General features: G+C 47.6%; 1 long non-coding RNA gene across 1 annotated transcript in view; it reads left to right on the top strand.

Annotated features, from left to right (window-relative positions):
* Nucleotides 1-18097, top strand: part of LOC137500546 (uncharacterized) — a 78090-nt gene extending 59993 nt beyond the window's left edge. The window contains exon 4 of the long non-coding RNA XR_011018084.1: nucleotides 17962-18097. This is a non-coding gene — a long non-coding RNA (uncharacterized lncRNA). The remainder of the gene's footprint in view (nucleotides 1-17961) is intronic.
* The last annotated feature ends 1316 nt before the right edge of the window (nucleotides 18098-19413 follow it).

The following is a 19413-nucleotide window of genomic DNA, read 5'->3' as shown; positions in this document are numbered from 1 at the left end:
AGATTCGGTTGAACACACGAAGGAGATAGAGTAGACTATCATCACTAAGGTGTTTCAACATCTGGTTATGGATGTTGTCCGGTCCAGGAGACGTATCCTTGCAAAGCGCTAGGGCGCTGCGGAGTTCCCACTCCGTAAAGGGCACGTTGTAGTCCTCTGAAGCTTGAGAGGCAAAACTAAGGTGAGAACGTTCCGCCTCCCGCTTCAGAGCGAGGAAATCAGGATGGTAATTCCCGGAGAAAAATACATCCGCGAAATGACTAGCGAGGTGGTCAGCAATCAGGAGGGGTTCAGTGACGATATTACCTTCAATGGAAATTCCCGGTACAGACGATGATCCTTGGATACCCGAAATACGTCGAAGCTTAGTCCACACCTGAGATGATGGAGTATGTGACGTCATAGACGACACACATCTCTCCCATGAAGCCTTCTCACTTTGGCGAATAAGAACTCGCGCCTTAGCGCGGAGTTTCTTAAATGTTACCAAGTTGGCCGCAGTGGGCTGTCTACGGTAATGTTTGTGAGCGCGACGGCGTTCCTTGATAGCTGCTGCTATGTCTTCGTTCCACCAAGAAACGAGCTTCCGGCGAGGAGTCCCCGAGTAGAACGGAATGGACTCCTCAGCAGCAGCAAGAATAACCTGGGTGATGTAAGTTATTTCCTCGCCGACGGTCCGCCTGATTTTGTCGTTAAAGACAGCTAGTGATGAGTACTTTGGTCAATCAGCATGTTTAAAAATCCATCGAGGGGGAGCCTCGACGGATTTGTGGTTCAGCAAAGTAAGAATTATGGGAAAATGGTCACTGTCACAAAGATCGTCGTGTGTGTTCCACCGAAACAGCGGAACCAACGTTCGGCTGCACAGACTTACGTCTATGCGAGAATAAGTGCCGTAACGTACACTGAAGTGTGTTGGTTCCCCTGTGTTCAAAATACATAAATCCAGCTCTGTTACTAATGTTTCCAGCTCTCTTCCTCGGGGGCAAGGCGACTCAGAGCCCCAGATGGGGTGATGGGCATTGAAATCGGCCAACAGGAGGAAGGGAGCTGGAAGCTGATCTAGAAGATCAGTGACATCATTGATGTTAAGAGCCTCACCTGGTGGAAAATAAACATTACACACTGTAGTTATGACAGGCAGCGGTACGCGAACAGCTACTGCCTCCAGCGGGGTTCGTATTGGAACCTCCTCGCTGGAGGTATCAGAACGGACAAAAATGCCAACGCCACCGGAAGCCCGGTGAGCATAATGTCGTTCTGTCGAGTATAGTCGAAAATTTCTCAGTACCGTATGATGACCAGGTCGGAAATTTGTTTCCTGAATACAGACTATACTCGCCGAATACTCGCTAATGAGCTGGCGCAACTCGGCAAGATGCCTATCATAACCGTTACAATTCCATTGTAACAGTGCCATAATGTAAGTGTGGACTATTGTGGTTTAGGTTAGGAGCAGCGTAATGCCACCTAACCTAACCTACACTCACCTCCCCATCCGAGGATGGAGATTCATGCTCCACGTGCTTCTCCCCGTCACTAGACGAGGTGAAGCATGCCTTCAATTTCTTCGACGTTGTTTTGGGGTGGGGTTTCCTCTTACGAGGGGAGCGCGCAGGTCTTCTAGGAGGAAGACCCGCTGGCGTGGAATCAGGCCCTCCGGGTGGAGGGCGTGAAGCCCCATTCGTAGGAGAAGTGGAAGAACGCCTGCTAAGGTCGCTCTTCTTCCCCACAGTCGATTCTTGTTGAGACGGGCTGGGAGTTGGTTTCCCAGCCCTGGTCGACGATGCCGCCTCCGCCGGCTTGGGCTCGGCTGTCGCCGACCTCGTGAGGGAAGGAGACGTTGTCTTCTTCCCCTTTTGTGCCGGTGTAGGTTCCCTAGCCGGCACAGGTATATTGGTGGTCGAAGGCCGGGACGGACCCACCTTCGAGCTGGTTCTCTTTGGCTTGGGCGCAGCGATCTTCTGGGCAGGTGTTCCAGTTGAAAATGAGGAACCTGGCAGGGACTGTGCTATCAAGCTGAAGTCAAGTGTCTTGGCCGGTGCATTCAGAGAATTAAACTTACGGCGCGCTTCCTGGTAGGAAAGACCATCCAGGGTCTTGATCTCCTGGATCTTCTTCTCGCTCAGATAGGTCGGACAATTCCGATCCCGAGGAGAATGAAGACCAGAGCAGTTAGTGCACTTGAAAGGAGGTGTACATTCCTCCGCGCCGTGAGCTACTTTCCCACATGTACCACACACTGACGGATTCGAACAACGAGATACCATGTGTCCGAATCTCTGGCATTGATAGCATCGCATAGGAGGCGGGATGTACGGCCTCACATCGCAACGATAGGTTGTTACCTTGACTTTCTCGGGCAACACTGACAATTTGAAGGAGACTATGAACGCACCCGTGGCAACGTCTTCACCGTTGACTTTGCGTGTGATACGCCGGACGTGGGTCACGCCACGGTGCTTCATGTCTTCCATCAATTCATCGTCAGTGTTCAGGACGAGATCACGGTGGAAAATAACTCCACGAACCAGATTCAATGTTTTGTGCTCTTCCACTTTGACGGGGATGTCGCCAAAATGGTCGCACTTAAGCAATTGATCGGCCTGGAGCGCAGTGCTCGTCTTCAGAAGCAAACCACCATTGCGCATTTTCTTCAGGTCCGCAAGTTCGCCATATACACCTTCGATGTACCTACTGAAGAGGATGGATTTAACCAGCTTGAAGTCCTGCCCATCGGTTCTGGTAGCAACCAGGAACCTAGGGAAGCTGGATCCCAAATTTAATCGCGGCGCCTGTTCCCAAGGGGTTGCCCCCCTTAGAGAATCCAAAGTTAAAAAACTTGGGTAGCGAACTACCGAGGTTGCTGGCGGAAGTTGTTTCGACGCCATACCCGAAATCATCCTCCCCGAATGCCACCCACTCCGATCAGGGGTCTCTGTAGCCGAACCAAGCAGCCAAGGCAATACCCACCTGGTCATAGCAGGTATTGCCCGGGGTCCGATGTTGAACGATGCCTAATACGTGATGACTGAGGCAATGAGCACTAGGACTCCCTTCCTCCAGTCACCCGCAATAGCATGTACCCCATAGCGTGTACAGAGCACTAAATATAGAAAAAATTAAAAAAATAATTAATAATAATATGTCCTTCTGTCATTCGGCTGTGCGGGGACCTGCGTTGTCAGGCGGATACCACTGCCCGGGTACATGACACTCCCACCCGCCGCGTCCTGGGTGGTTGCTGGCACGGGCTTTTGAGCGTAGTCGCACACATAGGAGCTCCATCGCCGAGCAGCACGCACATCAAAATTTTGATTGGTCTACATCTGACCCTCGGAAAAATAATAAAAAATAAAGAGGGGACCATGGCCACATAACCCTTTAAGTCGCCTTCTACGACAGGCAGGGATTACCTATGGATGTATTCAGCATCTCCCATCCACAGGAGGTCCAACACATTATACCAAACCACAATCCATGTCCGCGCCAAGGTCCCCCCTTTTTGTCGCCTCTTACGACAGGCAGGGGATACCGCGGGTGTATTCTACATGTGCGTCCCCCACCCGCAGGGGGTAGTGTGTTTGGTCCGCGAGAGGTATTTTATTTCCCTCAAGTCCGCCGGCAAGCCGGTTAGGACCCCCCTATCCGCCACCTGGGACGCGCCACGTGGGAGTATCACCTCTCCTCCTGCTACGCCATCGTAGTAGGTTCGTGGGGCATGAAGAATGAATGGATGGATATGAAATTAAAACAACCAGTGGATCCTACCCAATATCTTCCATAAAAATAGACCACTTCTAAATCACAATCCTGAATCGAGGATGCTTGTTATCTAAAGGGGTCCAAAATACAGGTCAACGGCCCCGCATAATGGTACTTATCGCTAGTAAAGGAGAAACATTGTATTTGTCTCGTTGGGATACTGATGATGATGATGATGATGCTTGTAGTTTAAAGGGACCTAACATCGAGGTCATCGGCCCCTAATGGCACGAAATGAAATGGCAACAAGAAATCAAGAAATCATCCACTGACCAAAATAAGAAAATGGCATGAAGAATGAATGGATGGGCACGAACCCAAAAGGAAACCAAAAACAATAAATACACAAACAAAAAACAGTGGATCCAACGCAAAAAGGATCGGAAAAATAGTATTACTGAACAAGGGACCACATATAAAGCATAATCCTGAATCGAGGATGCTTGATGTCTAAAGGGGTCCATAATCCATGGCTAAGGCCCCACAGAATGGTACATGTCACGAGTAAAGTAGAACCATGGTTGGGGTACTAATCAAAAGTAGCAAAGACTCACGGTGTTCCACACAAGATGGTACTACTCACAAGTATTGTACTTCGTACAGGTAACGCAGACCTATGTTGTTCCTAACACAATGGCGCCATTCATAGCCAACGCAAACTGATAAGGTTCCTCACCGAGTGTACTAACCACAGGGACTTGCACTATCCCGTGGTGTTCCTCAACATAGTGGGGACCAATCACAGGCAACGCTGACCCACGGCGCCGCTCAGAGCCAACGCAAACCGAGAAGGCTCCCCACCGAGTGTACTAACCACAGGGACTTGCACTATCCCATGGTATTCCTCAACATAGTTGGGACCATTACAGGCAACGCTGACCCACGGCGCCGCTCATAGCCAACGCAAAACGAGAAGGCTCCTCACCGAGTGTACTAACCACAGGGACTCGCACTATCCCGTGCCGTTCCTCAACATAGTGGGTACCAATCACAGGCAACGCCCAGACCCGCGGTGTTGCTCACATGGGCACGACGCACGGATACTGGAAAACCCCCGACCAGTCCATTGGTGCTACTAATCACAAACCTATTTCGTATTAACATAGTGGTACTACTCGCAAGTATAGGCAACCCGTTGTGTTACCCACGTGATGGTACGAATCAAAAGTAGTTACATGTTTCTAATTCAACCATCCATTTGTGGCTCCTTTTAGTCGCCTCTCACGACAGGCAGGGGATACCGTGGGTGTATTATTCGTCTGCGTCCCCCACCCACGGGGTAGAGACAGAGAAAAAAGGAGAAAAAAGAAGGGATCCGTCACTTCGAAAAATGAAGTAACGGAGAAAGAAAGGCAAGGGCCACGAAGGGCGTGAAAATGAAAAAATTCCCTAGGCCTCGAATGCTCTAATACCGTCGGGGTCGGAAAAGAACAAGAGTTGACCAAGGGAGGTCGGACAGGATAGACGAAAGTGAGGAGCCCGGGACAAGTAAGTGGAAGCAATGCCAGGACTCAGCTAAGGGCCCCGTGGTCGCCAATCCACACTCCCAAGTTGAGAGCCCCTTGGGCCCCTGTTAGTCGCCTCTTACGACAGGCAAGGGATACCGCGGGTGTATTCTACATGTGCGTCCCCCACCCGCAGGGGGTAGTGTGTTTGGTCCGCGAGAGGTATTTCATTTCCCTCAAGTCCGCCGGCAAGCCGGTTAGGACCCCCCTATCCGCCACCTGAGGACGCGCCACGTGGGAGTATCACCTCTCCCCCTGCTACGCCAGCGTAGTATGTTCGTGGTGTTGGGATACTAATCAAAAGTAGATCGACTTACGGTGTTCCACACATGATGGTACTACTCACAAGTATTAGACGTCGTACAGGCAACGCAGACCTATTGTGTTCCTCACATAATGGCGCCACACATAGGCAACGCAAACCGATGGTCTTCCTCACATAGGTGTACTGATAACGAGCGCCAGTATTCCTGTGGTGTTCCTCACTTAGTGGGTACTAAGCACAGGCAACCCAGACCCACGGTGCCGCTCATTTAGTGGTACTAATCAGGCAACGCCCAGACACGTGGTGTTGCTCACAGCGGTACGACTCACGGGTACTGGAAATCCACAGTGAACAACTCTCTGCTGCTACTAATCATAAACCTATTTAGTTCCTAATATAGTGGTACTACTCGCAAGTACAGGAAACCCATGGTGTTCCCCGCGTGATGGTACTAATCAAAAGTAGTTTCATGGTTCTAATACAATCATCCCTTGGTCGCCCCTTTTAGTCGCATCTCACGACAGCCAGGGGATACCGTGGGAGTATTCTTCGTCTGCATCCCCCACATACAGGGAGTAGACAGAGAGAAAGGAAGAAATAAGAAGGGATCCGTCACTTCGAAAACTGAAGTAACGGACGAAGAAAGGCAAGGGCCACGAAGAGCGTTAAAATGAAAGACTTCCTAAGCCTCGAATTCTCTAATACCGTCGGGGTCGGAAAAGAACAAGAGTTGACCAAGGGAGGTCGGAGAGGATAGATGAAAGTGAGAAGCCTGGCACAAGTAAGTGGAAGCTTGATAATGATGCTTGTTGTTTTAAGGGGCCTAACATCGAAGGTCATCGGCCCCTAATGGAACGAGATGGACGACATGAGTTATGAAGTTAAAATTTTAAAACGTATCCACTGACTAGAGTTAAAAAAATGGTGATGAATAAGTATGAGATTAAAACAATCAGTGGATCTAATTCGCAATGCCTGATTTTCTACTAAAATAAGAGAAAATATAGGAGAACAAGGAATAAGGCATTGCCTGGTAGTACAAATGTATATACATAATTTACGCTAGACGTTAAAATAACACATTAAAATACGCAACACTAACTAAAATGAACTCAATAGGATGAAAACGCAATTGACACAAATACACTAAAAAAAAAGACATTATTACACATGATAAAACAGACCACTATCCCTCATAAAGCGGATGACGAGGTCTGATGACTGCTAGTCATCACGCAGGATAAGGGAGTTTGTACTCGGGAGGTTAAGACTACAGCGAAGATCGACCAGGTCACCACACTCCGTAAGGATGTGTACCACAGTAAGATGATCCGCAAATACACACCGTAGGGTGTTCTCTGTTCAATAGATGGGAGTGAGTCAGGATACCGTGGCCGATCCGAAGACGACATATTACCACAGCTTCCCTCCGCGAAGCCCGAAGTGAAGTCTTCCATACCTTCGTTGTACCTCTTATCGCTCTCAGCTTATTTGAAAGTCGAGTGGCCTGCCACTCCACCTCCCAATGGGACATAACCAGAAGTCTCAGCTGACAGCGAATATCACTTGCTGGAACCTTGAAAGGCAACGGGGGCAGCGTAAATGCCTCCTCGGCAGCCTGATCTGCTAATTCATTTCCCTCTACACCCGCGTGGCTAGGGAGATACATAAAAGCGATTCTGGTGCCGGCATCCGAACACCCGGCCAGCAGGTCCTGGACTCGCTGCACCAGAGGGTGTCGAGGGAAACAAGTATCAATAGACTCTAGCAAACTCAAGGAGTCATTACACACAAGAAAGTGTCGGCGTCCATTGGACAGTGCGTACCGCAGAGCCTCACAGATAGCATAGAGCTCTGCTGTGTACACACTACAGGTTTCCGGGAGACCAAAAAGAAACATCTAATTGTCGACAACGAACGCACAGCCCACCTTCGTATCTGTCCTCGAACCATCCGTGAAGACGACGACTGAACCTGGATAGCGGCCAACAACGGACAGGAAGAGCCTCCGATAAAACGAAGGGTCCGTGTTTCCTTTCGGGCCAGTGTGCAAATCCAGGATTATTTCAGGTCGTCCTAATACCCACGGAGGTACCCCACTTGGTTGTCTGACAAGGCAAGGAACCGAAGGTACGTGAAACAATCTGTGAAAGCTATCCAAGCGTATCCCAACGGGCCGCGTCGCTCGAGCAGCGTACAGCAATCGGTTGCCATTGTTGAACGCGCAAGGATAGCTTGGATGAAGTGGCATCTGTCGCAAATTTGTAGCATACAAATGTTGGAGCTGCTGCCGCCTCATGTGTAAAGGCGGCACACCAGACTCAGCGAGCAGGCTGGCAATGGGACTTGTACGAAAAGCTCCCGTCGCCAACCTAACCCTGCCGTGGTGGCTGCTGTTAAGCTTCGCAAGAACGCTTGGTCTTGCTGAGCCATATTCTGCACTGCCGTGGTCTAGCCGGGATAAAATATGTGCCCTATAGACTCGTAGAGCACCGTGCAATCAGCCCCCCAAGAAGTGCTGCTAAGAAACTTCATGAGATTAAGCTTCTTAGTGCATTGCAGTTTTAACTGCCGCACATGTGGAACCCACGATAATTTGTTATCGAAAAGGAGTCCAAGAAATCGGTAAGTGGCAACTACAGGAATAGCTACATTTCCTAAAGAAAGTTCAGGAAGAGGGTGAAGGAACGTTGGCGACAAAAGTGGACAACACAGGTCATTGTGGTGGAAAACCGAAAGCCATGTTCGAAGGTCCACTGCTCCACTCTCCTAATAGCTTGCTGTAATTGTCGCCCTGCGACTGTCATAATACGCGAGCTATAGTGCAGCGCAAAGTCGTCCACATATAGTGACGGTACTACTGCTGGACCAGCAGCAGCGACAATACCGTTTATGGCAATCGCGAAGAGCGTGACACTAAGGACCGATCCCTGTGGGACTCCATTTTCTTGAACGTGGTATTGCGAATATGTCCTCACTACTCGGTCACGGAATAGACGGAGGGACAAAAGATTCGCAATGAATACCGGCAAGTGACCTCGGAATCTCCATTGATGCAGGACTGAAAGGATACCATATCGCCATATGGTGTCGTAGGCCTTCTCCAAATCAAAGAAACCAGCTACCAATGCTGCTATGTTTGCTTGTTGATTAAAGGAGACTAACATCAAGGTCATCGCCCCTAATGGCACGACATGAGACGAAATGGAATGACAAATTAAAAATCCAAAATTCTCCACTGACCAGAATTCAAAACGTGAGGACGAAGATTGCATGGATGGAGATGAATTTCAAACAATCAGCGGATGCGACCCGTAATGGCTTACATTCACAGATTCTGGCGTAAAACAATATGATTACCGACCAAGGGACTCGTGCTGTAGCATAAAACTGAATCGATGATGCTTGAAGTATAAAGGGGGTCCAAAATCCAATTTATCGGCCCCTCATAACAGTACTTATCGCTAGGAATGTAGAACCATGATATTTGTCATGCTGCGGTACTAATGAAAAGTAGCAGAGACTCGCGGTATTCCACACGTTATGGTACTACTCACAGGTTATGAAATTCGACATACACTACAGACCTCTGGTTTTTCTTACAATGCGGCGCCATTTACAAGCAACGCAACACTATGGTGTTCAGCACATAAGAGTACTAACCACAGGGACGTTCCCATATCCCGTGGCGTCCTTCATATAGTGGGTACTAATCATAGGCAAGACAGAACCATGGTAGATATCATCCCATGGTGCCGCTCATATGGTGGTACTAATCACAGGTACTGCAAAAGCCGACCGCACGGTGCTCCTGTGTGCTACTAATCACAAACCCACATGGTACCAAATATAGTGGTACTACGCGCAAGTAAAAGTGACCCACAATGTTCTCCGCGTGGTGGTACTAATCACAAGTAGCTTCATGGTTGCAAGACAATCATCACTTGGTCGCCCCTTTTAGTCGCCACTTACGACAGGCAGGGGATAACATGGGTTTATTCTTCGTCTGCGTCCCCCACCCACAGCGGGCTGTGTGTTTGGTCCGCGAGAGGTATTTTATTTCCCTCAAGTCCGCCGGCAAGCGGGTTAGGACTCCCTATCCGCCAACTGGGACGCACCACGTGGGAGTATCACTTCTCCCCCAGTTACGCCAGCGTAGTAGGTTCGTGGAATGCTGTTTGCGAAGAAACGCATCCTTGGTAGACCTCTCCAGGCGTACCAAGTGGTTAGTGCTCGAGCGAGCGGCTCGAAAACCACACTGGTACTCGGACAAGAGTCCTTGTTTCTCCAGACACCACACGCGTCGGCGATTTAATATCTTTGCAAGAAACGTACACAGGCAGTTTGTAAGACAAATTGGTCTGTAACTTCCTGCATACTTAGGATCTTTGTCAGGCTTGAGGACAGGAAAGACTAACCCCTCTCGCCACTGCGACGGAAAATCACCTTCTATCCAGATTCGTTTGAACAGACGAAGGAGATATCGTAGACTATCATCACTAAGGCGTTTCAACATCTGGTTATGGATGTTGTCCGGTCCAGGAGACGTGTCCTTGCAAAACGCTAAGCCGCTGCGGAGTTCCCACTTCGTAAAAGGTACGTTGTAGTCCTCTGAAATCTGAGTGGCAAAACTAAGGTTATTACGTTCTGCCTCCCGCTTCAGAACGAGGAAATCACGATCGTATTTCCCGGAGCCAGATATATCCGCGAAATAACTAGCTAGGTGGTTAGCAATCGAGCGTGTGTTAGTGACGATAATGCCTGCAATGGAGATTCCCGGTACAGAACATGTTCCTTGGATACCCGAAATACGTCGAAGCTTAGTCCACACTTGAGATGATGAAGTATGCAACGTCATAGACGACACACATCTCTCCCACGAAGTCATCTTACATTGTCGAAAAAGAACTCGCGCCTGAGCGCGGAGTTTCTAAATGTTACCAAGTTGGCCACAGTAGGCTGTCTACGGTAACGTTTATGAGCGCGACGGCGTTCTTTGATGGCTGCTGCCATTTCTTCGTTCCACCAAGTAACGAGTATTCGGCGAGGAGTCCCCGGGAAGAACGGAATGGACTCCTCAGCAGCAGCAAGAATAACTTGGGTGACGTAAGTTGTTTCTTCGCCGACGATCCGCCTGATATCATCATAAAGGTCAGTGTCACAGAGATCATCATGTGTATTCCACCGAAACAGCGGAACCAACGTTCGGTTGCATAGACACGTCTATCCGATAATATGTGCCGTAACGTACACTAAAGTGAGTTGGTTCCCCTGAGCCCAAAATACATAAATCCAGCTCTGTTACTAAGATTTCCAGCTGTCTTCGCCGGGGTCAAGGCGTCTCAGAGCCCCATATGGGGTGATGGGCGTTAAAATAGCCCAATAAGAGGAAGGGAGGTGGAAGCTGATCTATAAGATCAGTAATATCAATCATGTCAAGAGGCTGCCCTGATGGAAAATAAGCATTACACACTGTTGCTATGACAGGCAGAGGTTCCCGCACCGCAATTGCTTCCAGTGGGGTCGTTAGAGGAACCTCTTCGCTAGAAGTATCGGAACGGACAAAAATGCCAACGCCACCAGACGCCCGGTGGGCATAAAATCGTTCTGTCGAGTATAGTCTGGAATTCCTCAAGACCGTATGATGACCAGGTCTGAAGTTGGTCTCCTGAATACAGACTATACTCGCTGATACAAATGAGCTGACGTAACTCAGCAAGGTACCTGTCATAACCGTTACAATTCCACTGTAACAGTGCAATAGTGTGGACTATAAAAGAAGTGCTATGTTATGATCGACAAAATGCTCGCAAGCCTAAACACTATCAACATCTACATCCGTAGATGTAGAGGACAGCGCGACATCCATCCCATCATCAACAGACGGCAGGGCTGCCGGCCAGAACTTCGACGTTTTTCGGGGGCGAGCAGGTCCCCTACGAGGAGAGCGCGCGTGTTTGGGAGCAGGAGTACCTCCTGGCGCAGACGCCTACCCCCCAAATGGGGGGTTTGACTTCTCCTTCGCAGAGGAATTGCGAGAGCGTTCAACAAGAGCGCTCTTCTTTGCCGCCTTCTTCTTTTCTGGTTTACACGGGCTGGGAGATTGTTTCCCAGCACTGGTCGACTATACCGTTTACCGCCGGCTGGGGCACGGCATTCGCCGACCTCTTAAGGTGGGCAGTCTTAGCCTTCCCATCTTGCTGTGCCGGCTGGGAACTGCCAGCCGCCACAGATTTCTGGTTGGTCGAATATGGGATGGTCCCCCCCCCCCTCCTTCGAGCTTTTACTCTTGGCGACGTAGCTGGGAGCAGCAACAGTCGCCTTGGGCGCAGCGATCAGCACAGGTGACGATGTTGTAAGTGACGAACCTCGAAGACTCTGAGCTATCATGCTATAGTCGAGTGTACGGTCAGGTGTTTTCGTAGAATTAAACCTACGGCGCGCTTCCTGGTAGGAAAGACCGTCCAGGGTCTTGATCTCCTGGGTCTTCTTCTCACTCAGATATGTCGGGCAGTTCCGATCCCGAGGAGAATGAAATCCAGAGCAGTTACTGCACTTGTACGGAGTTGTGCACTCCTCCGCGCCGTGAGCTACTCGTCCACATGTACCACATACAGACTGATTCGAACAGCGAGATACCATATGTCCGTATCGCTAACATTGACGGCATCGCAGAGGAGGCGGGATGTACGGCCTCACATCGCAACGATAAGTTGTTACCTTGACTTTCTGTGGTAACACTGACAACTTGAAAGAGACAATGAAGGCACCAGTGGCAACGTCTTCACCGTTGACCTTGCGCATAATGCGACGGACGCGTGTCACGCCACGGTTCTTCATGTCTTCCATCAACTCGTCGTCAGTGTTCAAAGTAAGGTCGCGGTGAAAGATGAATCCGCGAACCAGGTTCAAGGACTTATGCTCCTCCATTTCGCCAAAGTGGTCGCATATAAGCAACTGATCAGCTTGCAGTGCTGTACGAGTCTTCATAAGCAAACTACCGTTGCGCATTTTCTTCAGGTCCTCAAGTTCGCCGTAGACGCCTTCAATGTGTCTACTAAAAGTGATCGACTTCACTAGCTTGAAATCATGCCCATCGTTTTTGGTAGCGACCAGAAACCTAGGGAGGCTGGATCCCATTCCTTCACGCTGCGCATGTCCCAGGGAGTTGAACCTCTCAGCGAAACAAAACTTAAAGTCTTCGGTGGGGAACCACTTTGAGAGAGCCGACTTCGTTTGGAAGCCATGCCCGAAAACTTCCTCCCCGAATGCCACCCACTCCGCTCAGGGGTCTGTGTAGCCGAACCAAGCACCCAAGACAATACCCACCTGGTCATAGCAGGTACTGCCCGGGGTCCGATGTTGGACGATGCCTAATACGGGATGACTGAGGCAATGAGCACTAGGACTCCCTTCCTCCAGTCACCCGCAATAGCATGTACCCTATAGCGTGTACAGAGCACTAAATATAGAGAAAAAATTAAAAAATAATTAATAATAATATGTCGTTCTGGCATTTGGTTGTGCGGGGACCTGTGTTGTCAGGCGGATACTACTGCCAAGGTACAGGGCGCTCCCACCCGCAATATTCCTGGGTAAGCAATTACGGGCTTTTGGGCGTAATCGCACACGTAAGAGGCCCATCTCAGTGCAGCACGCACATCAAAATTTGAAATGGTCTACATCTAACCCTCGGAAAAATAAAAAGAATAAAAATAAAGAGGGGACCATCGCCAAATGACCCTTTAAGTCGCCTTCTACGACAGGCAGGGATTAAATGGATGTATTCAGCCTGTCCCATCCACAGGAGGTCCAACACATTATACCAAACCGCAATCCATGTCCGCGCCTAGGTCGCCCTTATTGTCGCCTCTTACGACCGGCAGGGGTACCGCGGGTGAATTCTACATGTGCGTCCCCCACCCGCAGGGGGTAGTATGTATGGTCCGCGAGAGGTATTTTATTTCCCTTAAGTCCGCCGACAAGCCGGTTAGGACCCCCTATCCGCCGCCTGGGACGCGCCACGTGGGAGTATCACCTCTCTGCCTGCTACGCCAGCGTAGTAGGTTCGTGGTATATGGAAGCAATGCCAGATCTCAGCTAAGGGCCCCGTGATGGCCAACGCACGCTCCCAAGTTGAGAGCCGCTTGAGTCCCTTTTAGTATCCTCATACGACAGGCAGGTAATACCGTGGGTGTATTCTTCATCTGCGTCCCCACCCCACATACTTACTTACTTACTGGTCCGCGCTACAGTCCTTGTAGGTCCTTGGCCTCCTTTACTGCCTGCCTCCATTCATCTCTGTCCTCAGCTTTTCTTCTCCAACGTTTAACTCCTAACTTTCTAAGGTCTTCCTCAACATCATCAATCCAGCCTTTCCTGGGTCCTCCTCTCCTCCTCCTTCCATCAAGTTTTCCTATAAACACGTTTTTATCAGTGCAGGTTTCTGCCATCTTAACATTCCACGTTGTTAATATAATATCCTTTTTCCTTCTCTTTAGCCGTTTTTCTCGCCGGTTCGTCACCAAGTTTTCCAGTCCTGCTTTATTCATTCTTAAGGTATCCGTAACAGTTGTTTTTTACGAGATAGGGGAGTTAACTTCCGCTCAACCCCCAACCTGGAGGACCACGGTATCACTCTTAGTCTGGATCATCCCTTTAGACCTGTCCGGCTTGGGTGGCCCTACCAGGATCAGATGCTCCTGCCGGCATAGCTCTAAGGATCATTTGACCAACACACAGAGGGTCCACAATCCGTGTCCGCGTCTAGTCGCCCCTTTTAGTCACATCTTACAATAGGCAGGGGGTACCGGGGCTATATTCTACATCTGCGTCCCCCAACCACAGGGGGTGTTAACCTTTTAGTCGCCTCTTACGACAGGCAGCGGATACCGTGGGAGTATTCTCCGTCTGCGTCCCCCACCAACGGGGGATAAAAGTTAAAAATAATTAAAAAATCAATCCACTCACTAGAATTGAAAAAGATGATGATGATGATGATGATGCTTGTTGTTTAAAGGGCCTAACATCGAGGTCATCGGCCCCTAATGGTACGAAATGAAACGACAAAGTAAAAGTTCAAAATTATCCACTGACCAAAATAAAAAATGCCATGAAGAATGAATGAACGAATGAATGAATGAATGAATGAACATGAATTTAAAACAATCAGTGGATCCGACTCAAAAAACTATCATAGTTAATAGTATTACTGACCAAGGGACCACTTCCAAGGCAAATCGAGGATGCTTGGTGTCTAAATGGGTCCAAAATACAAGTCAAAGGCCCCTCAGAATGGTACTTATCGCTAGTAATGTAGAACCATGGTATCTGTCCTGTTGCGGTACTAATCAATGGTAGCAGAGACTTGCGGTATTCCACACATTATTGTACTACTCAAAGCTTATGAAATTCGACATTAATACAGACCTATGTTTTTCTCACTCTGCAGCGCCATTCACAGGCAACGCAAACCTATGATGTTCATCACAAGAGTACTAACCACAGGGACCTCTCCCTATCCCGTGGCGTTCCTCATATAGTGGGTACTAATCACAGGTAAGGCAGGTCCATGGTAGCTATCATCCCATGGTCCCGCTCATATGGTGGTACTAATCACAGGTACTGCAAAATCTGCCTCCCCCACCCACAGGTGGTAGTGTGTTTGGTCCGCGAGAGGTATTTTATTTCCCTCAAGTCCGCCGGCAAGCCGGTTAGGACCCCCCTATCCGCCACCTGGGACGCGCCACGTGGGAGTATCACCTCTCCCCCTGCTACGCCTGCGTAGCAGGTTCGTGGAATAGAAAAAGACGATGTTGAACACTGTTTATCAACTTAAAAACAGTTCCCAACCTTCCCAGAAACTATCGTGAAATACTAGTATATACCGACCAAGGGGCTGCTTCCAAAGCACAACCCTAAGTCGATTATGCTTGTTTAAAGGGGTCCAAAATCCAGTTCAACGGCCCATCATAACAGTCCTCATCGCCAGGAAAATCCATTGTATTTTTCATGTATCGCTACTAATCATGTGTGTGATTTACGGTGTTCCGCACACAGTGGTACTACTCACAGGTAACACAGACCTATGGTGTTTCTCACATTACAGCGCCACTCATACGCAAGGCAAATCCATGGTGATCCTCACATAGGTGCGCTAATCACAGCGACTCGCACTATCCCGTGGTGTTCCCCACATAGTGGGTACTAATCACAGACAACGTAAGCACGTGGTATTCCGCATATAGTGGTAATTGTTACGGAATTATCCGTGGTAGTTAGAAGTGAAAGAAGGTGCGGGCTGGATTAGGTCTCAACTACAAAATTAAAGTTAAGTTAAAACTTTAACAAAGGTTATATTTTCTTTTCGAAATCAACAAATAAGAGAGTATAACAGGTACCAAGTAGCAGATCAACAAATTAAATTAAAAATTACAGTTCGTTACAAGATTTGGGCTTCGAGCACCACAATCACAATCCTTGAGCTGTTAGCCCAACATAACCAAGGTACAAAATTGAACCAAGGGGCAGAAAACCCCATCATGCCAAGGAGTACTTTCTCCAAATTACAATGTTAAGCCTCCTAGAGGCACACAGAAATTAAATTTAGGAAAGAGCAGACCCGCTCTCAAGGTTCAAGCCTATCAAAGGCCACAACGAATTTCACTTCTATTTGCCCTCAAGGCGCACAAAGAAGCAGGGGTATTTACTACCCAACCTACAGGGCCTTCGCATTGAGAATAAAACATCAGGTTAAGTTAATGGCCCAAAGTACAGAAAGGACTGGATGCGTGACCTTGCACTCCAAAACACCTTTTAAAACCTAAATGGCTCTAGGCCGGTACACAGGGGCTAATCCCAAGTTAGGGAGGTGACCCGCATGAGAAAACTATAATATATTAAGGAAGCGTAGAAACGGTTATGAAAACGTGGTCACCTCAATTTCAAAATGAAAGGGGAGGGTAAATCACTCTCTATCCCCGCTTTACAGTTAACGAGTTTTGTAGTTTTTACATAGACGTAAGAGGAATTTACATTTTAAAGTGGTAGGTTACATATTAAAGAATTCGAACACTCCCCGAGAGTTTAACTGCTGAGCTAGGCAAGAAATAAGGATGTTAACAGGCCATTACCTTGTAGAAGAACTGCTGCTTGAAGAAAGAGGCGCTTCCCGCCCCCTGCTACATATCCACACACTGAGTTAGATGTTATACTAGTGGCACCGAGACAAGAAAATCAGCAGTTTTTATACCCTCGTGGAAAATTAGAGACCTTTCAGGAATGAGTAGACACACCCCCTCAATTTTATTGGGTCGCTAAAAGTTAATACATCAACATCGAAGAAGAAAGACACTATTGGTCAGAAATTAATTAAAGAAATTCGGGATTGCCTGAGTTCAAAACTGGCGGACAGAAAGATTAATATTGCCAACCCCAAAAATAAAAGAACAAAATTTAGTAAAGACAAAGCTTAAGAATACAAAATGTCTTCAAGAGAGTTCATTCCATTGCGCCAGAGTGTATTACCATAGTTGTTTTTTTTTTTTAGTAGAGACATCTGTTCGAGAATGTTCACACTTCTTGATCAATGAAAAACAAAAGCAAATCAAAAACACTCAGCGACCTCTTCTGATAACTAGTAGAGTTAGTTCAGTGGTTAAAGTTCCGGGTTTCTCCAGTAGAGAAGTTTCAATTGGCGCAAGATTTGAACTTGCGTCGCGTAGAGGTGTACCGCCCGGTACAGTAATAATCACGGGTATTGCAAACCCACAGTGATCCACCCTTTGTCGCCACTAATCACAAACTTATTGTGTACCTAACATAGTGGTACTACTCGCAAGTAAAGGCGACCCAGGGTGTTCATCGCATGATGGTACTGTTCACAAATACTCTCATGGTTCTAACTCAATCATCCCTTGGTCGCCCCTTATATTCGCCCCTTACGACAGGCAGGGGATACCGAGGGTTTACTTTTTATCTGGGTCACCCACCCACACGGAGTCTGATAGAGAGAAAAGAAAGGGAAAAATGAAGTACTGGTCAAAGAAACGCAAGGACCACGAAGGGCGTAAAAATGAAGGTCTCCTTATGCCTCGAATGCTCTAATAACGTCGAAATTGGAAAAGAACACGAGTTGACCAAGGGAGGTCGGAAGGGATAGATGAAAGTGTGAAGCCTGGCACAAGTAAGTGGAAGCAATGCCAGGGCTCAGCTGAGGGCCCCGTGGTCGCCAACCAACGTTCCCAAGCGTAGAACCACGGAGGACCTATTTAGTCGCACATTATTATGGGTAGGGGATACCGTGGGCGTATTCTTTGTCTGCGTCCCATAGCCACATGTCCTCTTGATACATAAAACTTCAACATGTTCATAATGCATCGTGTATGTGTTAGGAAAAAAGCTAATTAATAACTTTTATCTTTTCAGAAACTATCCAGCGTACTACGCAGCATTTTATAAAACGTCTTGTCTTCCGAGAAGAGCGCAAATGTTACACGAGAAACGAATAAAGAATATTGTACTTACAAATTTAATGTGAAATAAAAAAATATTGAAATTCAAATTAGCGTATGTGTCTTAAAATAAACCTTCACCTATTAATAACACTGATTGTACTGCTCACCAAATCTATAAAGGAACAGAAAGGTTTTAGTTTCACTTCAGTGATTTTCCGCTACAATAAATGATCTTCAAATTTCGTAACATATATACAATCAGCTAACACTTAATTATAACAGATTAATTAACTTGAGTGTCAGTATTTAGAGCCTAAAAAAACCCACAAGGTTTCAGAGACCTGAAATCGACGTTCTCGGTTTTCTGTAAAAGGATAAACAAGGCAGATAGTGGCTGTGATTGCTGCTTTAAGGGGGAGTACAATTAGAAAACCATCCCTCCTAAACCACAATCAGAAAAAAGAGAAGAGTTTCGATGGCGGCGGTGATGGTAGTGATGATTATTGGTTTAAGGGGAAGTGATGATGATGATGATGATGATGATGATGATGATGATGATGATGATGATGATGCTTGTTGTTTGAAGGGGCCTAACAGGTAAGGTCATCGGCTCCTAAAGGTTCGAGATTAACGACATGATATGATAATTAAAATATTAAAATGTATCCACTGACTCGAATTTATGATAATTATGCTTGTTTTAAGGGGCCTAACATCGAGGTGATCGGCCCGTAATGCTACGAAATGATATAACAAAAAGTGCAAATTCATCAACTGACCAAAATAAAAAAAGTTATGAACAATGAATGGATGGACATTACCCCAACAAAAAACAAAAAGCAAAAACAGTGGATCAAACTCAAAAAAAGATCGTAAATAACAGTATTACCGACCAAGGGACCACTTATAAAGCACAAAGATGCTTGATGTCTAAAGCGGTGCAAAATCCACGTCACAGGTCCAACAGAATGGTACATGTCGCGAGTAAAGTAGAACCATGGTTGGGGTACTAATCAAAAGTAGCGAAGACTCACGGTGTTCCACGCAAGATGGTACTACTCACAAGTATTAAGGTAACGCAGACCTATGGTGTTTCTCACACAATGGCGCCACTCATAGCCAACGCAAACCAATGAGTTTCCTCACCTAGGTGTACTAGGCACGGACCAAAAGAAGCAAAGATAGAATTTAAACAAGAAATGGTGGACTGAGCGGTAGCCAGTTTAGTCGGAAATAACCAAGAAAATCTTGTAAAACCATCTACACACACAAGGATGAATTTATTTGCATTCCCCTTTGACTGGGGGAAGGGTCCGACGTAGTCGATATAGAGTCGTTCCATGGGGCGCGACGCTTGGTGGGAAGACAAGAGCCCCTGCTTAGTGGACATGGTGGGTTTACTGAGCCAACAAGTTTTACAAGC

This window comes from Anabrus simplex, chromosome 4 (assembly GCF_040414725.1).
Source record: "Anabrus simplex isolate iqAnaSimp1 chromosome 4, ASM4041472v1, whole genome shotgun sequence".
In the NCBI taxonomy this organism is placed as follows: Eukaryota; Metazoa; Arthropoda; class Insecta; order Orthoptera; family Tettigoniidae; genus Anabrus; species Anabrus simplex.
Note: the sequence above shows the minus strand (reverse complement) of the source record. Positions and strands in the feature narration are given on the sequence as shown.